This window comes from Lactuca serriola, chromosome 3 (assembly GCF_051521515.1).
Source record: "Lactuca serriola cultivar US96UC23 chromosome 3, Lser_US96UC23_V15, whole genome shotgun sequence".
Classification (NCBI taxonomy): domain Eukaryota; kingdom Viridiplantae; phylum Streptophyta; class Magnoliopsida; order Asterales; family Asteraceae; genus Lactuca; species Lactuca serriola.
In genome coordinates this window covers 77,260,315-77,269,017 of record NC_136410.1, presented here as the reverse complement: position 1 = coordinate 77,269,017, position 8,703 = coordinate 77,260,315, and positions in this window count along the sequence as shown.

Sequence of the window (8,703 nt, the reverse complement as noted above, 5' to 3'; positions counted from 1 at the left end):
TTAGTTTTGTCATCCAAAAAGGGGTTGCGGCACAGCTTGTTGCTCGTTTACCCGCTACGTCTATGTAATTTTCAAGGAAAAACATTACAATGGATGTTTATTTAAAAAAAAATCTTGACTAGTGCTTATTATTTGCGTTCTTAGAATCCCATACTTTTCATTCACTCCCATTAAGAAATCATACAAACATTCATTTTCTCGTATTATGTTAGATTACTTTTATGATGTCGCATGTATCCTTGATGGGAACAAACCAGTGTTGGAGTGATTGAACAAATTTCATCACATATGCTTAGAGTTTTGTGTGGTAGGCCGATACCTTCATGTCTCCTTTTTAAATTGTGGTTACTCTTCTTCTGAGTTCGTATGCTCTTGGGGCACTCTCTTTTTCGAATCCTTGCTTCAAGTTGTACTTGATTTCCTTTTCCATAACGTCCGCTAACTAGCCACCCTCGAACCATTGCATTGCATTGCTTGCAACCGATGGCTTCTTTAGATTCTTCTTCTGGCATGGAGAGAAAACGTCGCTTAACATGTTGCTAAAGTTTAGCTCCTGATGATCGGTCAGCGTGAGGAAATAAGGTGACAACATATCGATGGGTTTTTCCATAACGCAAGTGATTGAGAGTTTTTTACCGACTAAAATCCTAAATGTGTAAACTTACAATAAAGTCATCTTTTATCTAAAGTAGATGGAATTAGATATGCCTTTGGTGCTGTTTTTTTTTTTGGGTTATTTGAAGGTGTATTAAATAAGAAACCATCGATATGCCTTTGGTGCTGTTTTTTGGGGTTATTTGAAAGTGTATTAAATAAGAAACCATCGACAGTTTTTCAAATTTGAGAAGTTGATTACTTTAGCGACACCAATTGTCTCCAAGGTTTATGTTATTTACTTGTGAAAAATGTTTGTATGATGTTGTAAATAACATAAACCGTGCACATTCATGTAAAAATGAAGATTGGAAGCTACATAGCAATAAAAACATTTAACAATTTAATCACCAAAAAATAAAATGCCCCCACAACCAACATAGCGGAGGATGGAAAATCATAAGGTGTCACAAGAGCAAGGAAGTTGATGCAGGGGCAATTACTTCCAAAACCAATTAAAATCACAAACCGATTTAAAATTTGAACAAATTAACATCACCTTCATATCATAACTTAGGGTACCTTTATTTTTTACTTCTAAAATCAATTAAAACCACAAACCAAAGTCGTGTAAGATTATGATCATATTTTCCCAACAATTACACAGTCATACAGGGACCATTTTTGCAATTATGTCCTTTTTTTTTTTAATTTTATAATAGTGGAAATTGGTTCCCATGTAGAAAAAGCAATTTCAAATAAATTAGAACAAAACAATTCATCAAAAACTATTTATTTAGCATGCCTTTTACAAATAACTTGTTGTCTATTTTGATGATATCCTAATCTACAACAAAAACTTTCATAATTAAAATGAATTTTGTACAATTATCAGATAATGGAGTATGAAACCAATCAACCACTAGCCAGTCTCTCATATCCAAAAGAATCAACAAATTAGCTAATTTACAATCATATTTAATGCTCACAATCTTGATGTTTCATAGCATATGTGTTGGGTTATGAGCAATACATCAATCTTATGGTGTACATGCAAACCCTAATGCTTGGATCTAGTTTTTTTAGTTGTACATGCAATAATTATCCAAAGCTTGCAAACCCGAATCTAGCATACAACAAAAATCCAAATCAACATAAATAAACTAGTTAGAATGTTACCTTTAATTGTTGTTTGAAGATCTTGAGCTTTTGAGAACCTTAGCACCTCAAATGTTGTGTCTCTAATAGATCACAAACACCAAAGCAAGTGGGAGAAACTTAGAGAGAGAGGGGGGGAGGTAATTTTGGCTCTTGGAACTCTTCTTAGGGTTGGTGTATCCGAAATCTTGAAGCCTAGGGACCCTTTTTATAGGTGAGGAATTAAGGTTTCAATCAAAGTCCTCATCCTGTTGCTTAGGCTCTAAGCAGCCCACAAGAACCTTCCAGAATCAAGCCCTTGGATAAAATCTTATAGGCTATCCATAAGGATTTCGTCCACCCTATCTTTAGGGGTTCCCTAGTCCACTTTGCAATTATCTAATAATTACAAGTTCAGTCCCTTTAACTCAGTTAACCTCTTTTGACCACAAAATTAATTCTAAATTAATTGCTGACAAATGTTATTTAATTAATATGATTTCTCCTTTAATATATTATTCATATAATATATTAATAAACCATAATAACCTCTTTCTTTATTATTCATCCATTCGAGTTGCTTTGGTGAAGACAATCCAAAAGGACTATGCTACAACCGGGTCACGCACATACCAAATATAGTTATGGGTTTAGACACTAATCCAACAATTTGAATATTCAATTTTTTTCTTTTATTTATTTTTATAATTAATGTGAAATAAATAATGTACCTTGTAAAATTACGTTCCAAGATCCTTATCTTGATTGAAGTCTAACATGAAATTAGTCAACTTTTTTAGAATCGGCAATAGCTTCCTCCAATGTCATCTTGCCTTTCCTTGACCAATTTTGACCCATTTACAAAAAATGGGTGAATCAGTTTCCAAAACAGTCGACAAAATGGGTTTTCTGCGTCAACACCGAATGTCACTTGAAAATCTTGAGGAAAGAAACTGAAAACCCTAAACTATATATATATATATATATATATATACACACACACACACACACACACACACACACAGAGAAACAGAGGTTGCTGAATGAAATGAGTAATGACTTCAAGTTGTGTATCTTCTTGGCAGAAGAAACATGGGAATGAGGAGTTTTCAATTTTGTTCCATGGCTATAAATTTTTTTTGTTGACGTGACAGGTTTATTGAAACAATGTGTAACCTCAGATATGACAAAGACCATTGCTTCGAGCTTTTGTATCAGACAACTCCAAACATTTCAAACGATGAAGGTCTACCACTTTTTACAAATATATAAAAAATTGAAAGCCAAGCAAAAAAGTTACCTGGTAACGGATGATGGAATAAGAAACGCGTTTTTGTGAGATAAAGTCCAAGCACCGGGTATTAGAATTCTTGTTACCTCTTGAAATTCATCTGCAATAGAAAACCAAAGAGAACGAGATACAGATACAAACAGTAATTACATATACAAAACAAAGATATGAAAATGTTTTTTTGCTTCAAATCTTAATAATGGTATAAGTATATTAAACTTTGCTTTAAATATTGAGAAGGGCATTAAAAACTGTTGAAAAAGGTATAAAAGAACTTGATTTTTGTTCTAAATCTTGGAAAATCAACGGACTTGATTTTTTTGTTTAAATAGTGAATAGATGTTTACCTGTACTTTTTGTTATCTCTGTCTATTTCTACTGTCTCTTGCATGGACTGCAGATATAGTTAAAGGAAGCAAAAAAAAATATTAAAAAGTCTAATTGAAAGTGTATTCTATGTTAGAGTGTTCGTTAAGTTAAACACCCACAAGAACTTTAAGATTCTTTAGGACATTGAACTAAAATAAAACCCATTTACCAAAACGAAATTTGATCTATTAAGTAACTTTTAATCTACCCTCTTCCTCTCTAATAAGAATTAAAATATATTAACTAATCTTGAATTGAACTTCAAAATATGTCTTTGTATCTCACATAAAACAATCATCCTTTAAACTATTTGATTTGGTTGCAATGTTGGCTAAAGGCTGCCAGCAGACACAAATAGACCTGACAATTGTAACACCGTAAAAATTAAAACAATTTTTCACTTTTGAAAAAACATTTTTAATTAAACAATTCGTTCACAAAACGTCATAACATCAAGTTTTCAAATCACAATGTCTCCCAAGATCAAAATACATTCAATTCCCATATGTGTGTACGAATCAAGCCGGCGCCTTCCCGCGGTCATCACTGGTACCTGAAACACATAACACTGAACACTGTAAGCATAAGCTTAGTGAGTTTCGCCAAAATACCACAATAATCACATAATAGCCACTCGACGCTGTAACTCTGTTGACCCTCTGGTCAAAGTGTCTCAGTGGGGCCCTCCAGCCCCAACTCTCTGTGGGCCCTCTGGCCCTAACTCTAGGGACCCGAAAGTCCCAACTCTGTAACTCTGAATCATGCATATCACATATCACAATAAATCACAACACATAATAACATGCAATCACACCGACATATAACTCTATAATACTCTGTCTCTTAACTCTGTTACCACACTAGGTAAAGTATAGTGAGAAGACTCACCTCGCGTATATCGATAACTCGCAAATCCCAGAAATCACTCGCGCTCGATACCCCGAGCTATAATCCTCCTATAACACAATATATCTCTAATTAACAATTTCACAACTAAGGTTGACTACCCCTATCAAGTCAACACTGGTCAACTCTGGTCAACGGTCAACTTGACCGGACTCGGCGAGTGCACTAGAGCGACTCAGCGAGTCTATACGTGTCCACTGATTCCCTGGGATCCTCTCTCGACACGTCGAGTATTTTCCCAACTCGACGAGTTCCACCTGGCATGAGTTGCGAGGCCACCACGACTCAACTTGCCGAGTCTCAAGAACAACTCGGCGAGTTCCAGCTCGACTCAGTCCACCTGTCAACCCTCTCTGACTCTCCCTGACTCACTGAGTCAACCCCTTAACTCGGCAAGACCACTCGCTGAGTGATTATGGACCATCTTCATGCTACTCGCAGAGTCTGTTCTTCGGACTCGGCGAGGCTATGCCATGCATACACTCAAACTCACTCCTGAGGTTAGATCTGTTCCAACAACTCATAGATCCAGTCCTTCCAAGCACATACATCACGTAAAGTTACAATCTTGGTGCTCATGCAAAGGTCCAAAGGCCTTATTTGATGATATGGTCTCTAGAATGCTATTCCAAGCTCATGGCCTCCATTAACACTCAAAAAGCTTGAGGGAAAAGAGTCTCTGGACCTCTTTGGGTCCAGATCTAGAGCACCAACACAAGAAGAGGCCAATTACTCCATGGATCATTCCTCAAAGAAACCCTAACTCTTAGATTTACACCAAGGACTGAGAAAGGAACAAATGGTTACCTCAAATGAAGTCTCTGAGCTCAGAAATCACTGGATGAACACCCTATTTGGTCTCCTCTTGCCTTGATCCTCTTTTATATGCAAAAACACCCACAAATAGTCAATGATCTTCCTCTTCTCTCTCACAAAACGCTCAAAGACTCTTTAGGGTTCTCTCTGGGGTTGGTGGCCGCAAATGACGACCATAAGCCCTTTTAAATAGGTCTCATACCTTGGAAATTAGGGTTTCATTAAACAGCGTGGACTCGCCGAGTCCACCTTTTGGACTCGCCGAGTCCGGACGCGAACCCGTGCCCAAACCGCGATCATACTCGGCGAGTTTGAGCTCCAACTCGCCGAGTCTCCTCACAAATCACCAAAATCTAAAAGAATAAATAATACCTGGGAATCCGGGCTGTTACAACAATGGGGCGGGTTTGGAGCGAATCGACCTTGATCCAAACCCTTTTAACAAATTTCAAAATCTGATCCAAACCCGCTCCGTAACCCGCAAGGTTCTGAATAGTCAAACCCATACCCTTATCCACCGAATCAACATATATCCAAACCCGTCCCGTAACCCGTAGGTTTTTTGAAAAGTCAAACACATTTTTCGTAAATCTTAAAATAACATTTATCAAATAAAACAAATGTTAATTTAGTAAACACATTACGTAGTCAAGGACTTTTGAATGGAATTAAAATCATTATTGTAATAACTTCTGATTGATTTTTGATCGCTGATTGCATTGATAAATAATAGCAATTACAAACTTTCTTTCGGTTGATAAATGACTTTATTGATATACAAATGAAATTGGTGATTGCTTGATGGAATACAAATGAATGACATCATGATTCTTAGTAGATGATTGGAAGTCTAGAAATCGAGTCATCGAGACCTATGTAAAAATAATTTAGTCTTTGGTGTTTTCTCTTTGGACTTTCGATTGGAATTAAAAGTAAACTTTAGGTAGTATTAAATATAAATATATAATTCTAAAATTTATACGGGGCGAGTTATAAACGGAGAGGATCAATGATGATCCATACCCAACCCTTTTAATAAAAGGGTTAACGGGTACGAGTCGTTAACGAGTAAACGAATCAAAAACTATGCACCAAACCATATAATTCTTAAGGGTTTGGATCGGATCAGGGTCAAAACCCAATCCATTGCCAGACCTAGACACAAAAGAACAAAGAAAAAATGGCAAAGTACAAAAAAACCATTTCGTTACCAACCTTTAAAATCCATAATGAGAAAATTACTTTCATAAAAGCCATTGATAGATGATTTGTTTTTATATTATGGCCACTGTATATATTTTCATTTCGGCCATCATTGACCTACAAAAATAGGTTACCAGTTTTGACTTGTTTACATGGAAAGTCCATTAAAATTTGGTCACCCATTTTAGGTGAATAACGGCTTAATGAAAAACTAATGATAATAATTTTTTAGGTAAGAGTCTCTCAGTCTCCAAACAAATATAATCTAGTAATGTATCATCTGGTAACGTAAAGTGGAATGAATACCTTAATTGGGTTGGGCATTTCAACGAACGCCTTATAGGCATCTTTCTCATCCAAAAGCAATTAATTTGTTGAGCCTTTAAATCTCCCAAACCGGTAATCAGTGTCTCTAAGTAACCTTTAACCCGCAATTTTTCAGACCACAATCACAAATCTAAAAAAACGCAAAAATTTAACTGCCCTCAGAATGATGCTAATTCGATGATCGTGGAGACCAATCGAAACCAAAGAGAGAATGCAGAGCAGTAGAAAGGCGATCAGTTGTAAGCACCCACGATGGGAATTCGAGGATCAATATCAACAAGCCAAACCGCTGCAACCACACACAAGAACTGGAAACTCAATATCCAAAATCGGAAAAAAAGGTTCAAAGTCAAACCTGGTAATCATATAATCTTCCAATTTGATAGTTAGAACACGATGCCGGTGAGGGGAATCGAAGAAAGCTATTGTCGATCGATCTCAAAAGCTGTTGGGGTGCATGAGCAAAAAGGAATGAAAAGTAGAATAGTCTGTGGAATTTATTTGCAAAATAGAAAAGGGAACGACCGACGGTGGTGGTATGTTGGAGTAATCTGATTGAGGAATAGAAACGGTAGAGGGCACAGTGAAGAGCAAACGATGAGAAGAATACACTGCATCAGCTACACACAACCTCAGTAAAGTAAAGGCAGTTCGACTTGGCTCAAAACGGTACACTACAGCTAAGAATGAATTAATTGTATGTATAAAACGGAATCGAAGAAGAAACCGACCTAAAACCAAACTCAACATCTCTACCAATCTTCTTCATTGCCACTCTTCTTGATCCCTAGAAGTTCATCAACACCTTGATAAGTTTCTATTGTTGTCAATGCGGTGTGAGGGGAAAGAAAGAGTGGTGGTGCACTGGGCCTTCGATGGCAGTCGGGGAGAAGCAGAAGTGAACATAACAACAACGAAAAGTAAAGGAGGAAGAAGGAGGAAATAAGGAAAAGCGAACGAAATTGTATTGGAGGAGGAGGGCGGCAAGGCGGCGACCAAAAGGGATAAGAAGGAAAGGAAAAAAGAGAAGTATTGGGGCGCTTTTATCAGAAGGGAAACTTCAGTGGCATAACTGAAAGAGAATAAAATGCAATGTAGCTAAGATTTTAAGAATTGATAGTATATACTATTGAGTCAATAATACATGGACTTTTCTAAATATTTCCTTTTACGAACCCCATAAGCTATAAAACTTAACATTCTCCTAGTCTTCGTTTTCACTCGTACCAATTATATATATATATATATATATATATATATATATATATATATATATATACAGAGAGAGAGAGAGAGAGAGAGAGAGAAAGAGAGATAGCCCTGTCAAAAATACCTGTTACCCGAATTACCCACCCGATTTTTTCGGGTAACGGGTAAATTGGGTCGGGTAAATCGGATATCAGGTTAATTTTTTCGGGTAAGTGGGTAACCCGAATTTTTTTCGGGTCGGGTAAAGGGTAAGTTATTTGGGTTTCGGGTATACCCGATTTACCCGAAATATATATAAGAAATAATGTCCCTTTATGAGTTTATCTAACCCTCCCAATTCCTAAATCCCAATTTCCCTCGTTGAGGCTCGTTCTATTTTACCCATGTCAAAAACCCCTCGTACCTCGTCCGCTCTTTGTTGGTATTCGTCACCAATGGATGACTATATTGAAGTAGAAGATGAGACGACTGAAGTTGACAACCCAACCAATGATCAAGTTTTACAAGAAAAATAGAAAAAAGGGTAAATTACACCGTTGGTCCCTCGTGCACATGCCATAAAGCATGTTTAGTCCCTATTTCCAAAATTTAACCCTTGCAGTCCCTCGTTGTTATTTATCTTGCATGGTTAGTCCCTATGCACGTTAACTGTTAACTCCTTCCGTTTAAGCTACCCACGTGCCTTGCACGCAGGGGCATTTTCGTCTTTTTAGGGTTTGTGTCCATATTTAATGCCGTTACACCTTAAATCTTATAAAGAACACTGCAACCCTCTTTTCCTCTGTATCCTCTCGTTCGTCTCTTCCCCTCGTTCGTCTCTTCCCCTCGTTCGATCGATTTCTTCCAAATAC